Here is a 4208-nt window from a genome sequence, read left to right as displayed (position 1 = left end):
GTAATAATTTTTAATTGAAATGTAGTTGATATACAATATTATATTGGTTTCAAATATACAACACAGTGATTCAACACGTTATTAAATCCTTGTCCCAACTAGTGCAGATTATTGCCTGTCAACATAGGAAGATGTTACAGACATTGACTCTATTCTCCATGATGCACTTCCATCCCTGTGACCAACTTTAATTGTGATTGAGATTTTTATGGCTCTGTTACCCCCTCACGTTCTCCACCATGCCATCCTCTCCCTCCTGGTGACCTCTAGTCACTTCTCAGCATCTGTAGCACATGCTATTTCTTCTCTTTTGATAACAGCTGTTCTTACAGATGTGAGGTGACATCTCACTATGGTTTTGATTTGCATTTCCCTGATGACTAGTGATGCTGAACAACTTTTCATATGCCTGTCCCTACTCTGCATGTCTTCTTCAGAGAAATGTCTACTCAGATCCTCTGTCCACATTTTAATCAGATTGCCTTTTTTGGTGTTGAGTTGTGTGCATTCTTTATAGATTTTGGATATTAACCCCTTATCAGATATATCATTTGCAATATTTTTTCCCATTCAGTAGGCTGCCTTTTCATTTCGTTGATGGTTTCCTTTGCTGCGCAGAAGCTTTTTAGTTTGATGTATCCCACTTACTTATTTTGCGTTTGTTGCCTTTCCTTTGGTGTCAAATCTAAAAAATCATGGGCAAGACTGATGTCAAACAGTTTACTGCCTGTGTTTTCTTCTAGGAGTTGTATGGTTTCAGGTTTTACATGCAAGTTTTTAATACATTTTGACTTGATCTTTTGTGTATGGGTAAGATAGGGATCCAGTTTCATTCTTTTGCATGTAACTGTCCAGTTGTCCCAATACCATTTATTAAAGAGACTGTTTTTACCCATTGTGTATCCTTGGCTCCTTTGTTGTAAATTAATTTACCATATACTAGTGGGTTTATTTGGGGCCTCTCTTGTTTCATTGATCTATGTGTCTGTTTTTGCACCAATACCGTATTATTTTGATTAACTGTGTGGATGATTTTGTGAGGACATGTTTTTAAACTCCTTTGGGTAAATACTAAAGAGTGTGATTGCTGGTTCATATGGTACAAATATGTGCAGTTTTGCAAGAAACTGTCAGACTATCTTCCAAAGTGACTACAATTTTACAACATAACCAGTATGATGAAGAGTTCCTGTTGCTCCACATCTTTGCCAGTATTTTCTGTTGTCAGTCCTCTGGATTTTGGCCATGCTAACAGGTATATAGGGATATCTCACTGGTTTAGTTAGTTTGCATTTCCGTGATGACATATGATGTGGAGCATCTTTGCATATGCTTATTTTCCATCTTTATGGGGGCGTCTGTTAAGGTCTTTCATCAAATTTTAAATCTGGTTGGTTTTTTTTCATACTAAGTTTTAAGAGTCCTTTGTATCTTTTGATTAACAGTCCTTTGTCAGATGCATCTTTTGCAAATATTTTCTCCCACTCTGTGGCTTATTCTCATTCTTTTGACAATTGTATTTCACAGATGTTTTTAATGTTAATTAAATCCAGTTGATCGATTACTTCTTTAGTGGACCGTGTCTTGGGTGTTTGTTATATCTAAAAAGTCATTGCCATACCCAAGGTTATCTAGGTTTTCTCCAGTTTTATAATTTTGCATTTTACATTTGAGTCTATAAATTATTTTGACTTAAATTTTGTCAAGTTATAATGTCTGTACCTTGATTCACTTTTTTTTTTTGTATGTGGATAACCAGGTGCTCTAGTACCACTTATTGATAAGACTATCTTTTCAAAGAACTAGAGCAAATAATCCTAAAGCTCATACGGAAGCACAAGACCCAAAATAGCCAAAGCAATCTTAAGAAAGGAGAACACAGCTGGGGGTATTATGCTCCCTGACTTCAAGCTATACTACAAAGCTATAGCAATTCAAAACAGTATGGTGCTGACACAAGAACAGACCCATAGATGAATGGAACAGAATAAAGATCCCAGAATTAAACCCATGCACATATGGCCAATCAATATATGAGAAATAAGAAGAGTCTTTTTAAATGCATATATCCTTATACTCTTCCATTAAACCTAAAATAATGACAGTAGAAAAGCTGAGAAATCAAGTAGAAATAGTACAGTTTTCTCACCAAAACAGCACACCACAACTTTGATATCCTTGTACAATGCTCACATGTGCCTTAAAATAATGAACGAAAAATTGAAATACAAGTTCCAGGTAAAATAGCACATCCAATTTATATTTTACCCTTCATTGTCTCTACCAACATTAAGTAGAAACTCTCTTTAATGGAACATTTACTCCCCACTTAACCCTGTTCAAACCTGGACGGTAAAACTTTGGTTGAATAACAGAAGTTAGGTCTCTACTCCAAAGTATCATAAATTTTCATGATATAAAGTTTTATATTTTTCTCCTCTCATAAAGTAAGGAAAACAAAAGATAATTATGGTATCAAAAAATCTGATAACACTACATCTAACAGTATGCTTATGTTGCAGTCTGATACGAAACAATTGGCACTGAAAATGTAAGTAGGTATTTATCTCTATCACTACAACTATATATAGGAAAGTATAAATCAAACAAGTGTGACAGTTCAAGTAAGGAATTTAGGAGCAGGAAGCAGAGAAATTTTCCACAATATATGACAAATTCAATTATTTATTTAGGCTTAAATCTGGTAAAAATGAAATCAAATTTTAAATGCAATCAAAGCAGATTTCTGAATAGCACAAGAAGATGAAAGACATTATTTTCATTATAGAGATTCTGATACAAGCCTAAAGAAAAAGAGAAAAATAATCATCATGGTGAGTAACTGTGTCCTAAAAGATTCTTTGATCATACAAAAAAATGCACCTTCTGTAAAATAACATAACTAACATAGGGGAAAACTAAGTCATATTAAACTGTTGTTATAAGGTAACTTTTAATTGGCACACATAATGTAAATTGCTCTGGTGAATGCACATTGGGTCACAGAAACAACGGTAGCTGGATTCAGATGTGACCCGGCAGCCCAGGTGTTCAGGAAAAGTGCTGTTAGCAGAGAGGATTGATGATCTAATCCAACTCAGCCAGATCCTCGGCAGGGTGGCTGGAGGATAATATTCAGAAAGCAAGCACATGCTTGGTGTTACTTTCAATTGATGCTGACATTTTCAATTGTGACAAGAAATTTTTTCCTAATATAGGAAACAACTCAGCTAACCTTCCGAAGGACATCAGATAATCATGGTCGGTTGTTGTGCAAAAGCTAACTTCTCAGAAATGAGAGCACATGTGAAATACAAATAATTGGACATTTTAGAGTTGTACTATAGTAATAATATTTTAATAACTTTCTGTTTTCTTAGATGTACAGTACTATTGCAATGGATATTATCTCCATGTATAAACAAAGCAATATTTTTTAGCCTGGTATTGGCATTTGGTGGTGAAAAATTCCCACAAGGGTACAAATAACCAGGAGTCATGTGCTGATTAATATAAGGCTTCCAAAGTCACATGTTAATTAAAGTAATTAATATCTTTCCTGGTTATGCTGTGCATTTGTCACATGGCACAGATAGAAAAACCGTGATTGGATAGTCAACATTCAAAAAAATGTCCAACCTCGCAATAGTAAAGAGGTTTTTTTGTCATTGATGACAGCAATTCAGTAAAAACTAAGGGCCTAATTATTAAAACAACAATTCCTCCCAGAAAATCCCTAGGCTATTCTGCAAATATGTGGTGATTTACAAATAACTCAAGTGCTCAAAGAAGTACTGTCCACATACAAGAAAGAGAAAACAATGAAATGTGTGACTTCAGCTGAAGTCCTGGCCAGTCTTTGTGCTCTGGCGGCAGCAGCTCCGGAGGGATCCCCGGCTCGGGCCTGGAGGGCGCCGCCGTGGTTGCTGCTCCTGTGTTTGTGGCAGCGTCCTCTCGCAGCCAAGGACGACCGAGTGGGTTAAATTGCTGCATGTTTTCAAGACGCATTATAAGGCGTTCGCATGAAGGTGTTTCGCTGTCATTCCTGACCTTTCTGAAACAGTGCACCTGTAAGTATTAATATTGATAAAAACCACATTATTTCTGTCATTTCCTGCTGACGCATAGACGCAAGGTAACACAACACAGCTTCCCTGGTTCTCATAACATATAAATATGACAAAAGTAGAAACACCAAACTTTCTTTT

The sequence above is a fragment of the Manis pentadactyla genome, chromosome 12, assembly GCF_030020395.1.
Source record: "Manis pentadactyla isolate mManPen7 chromosome 12, mManPen7.hap1, whole genome shotgun sequence".
NCBI classification, from domain to species: Eukaryota; Metazoa; Chordata; class Mammalia; order Pholidota; family Manidae; genus Manis; species Manis pentadactyla.
This window is presented reverse-complemented; position numbering follows the sequence as displayed.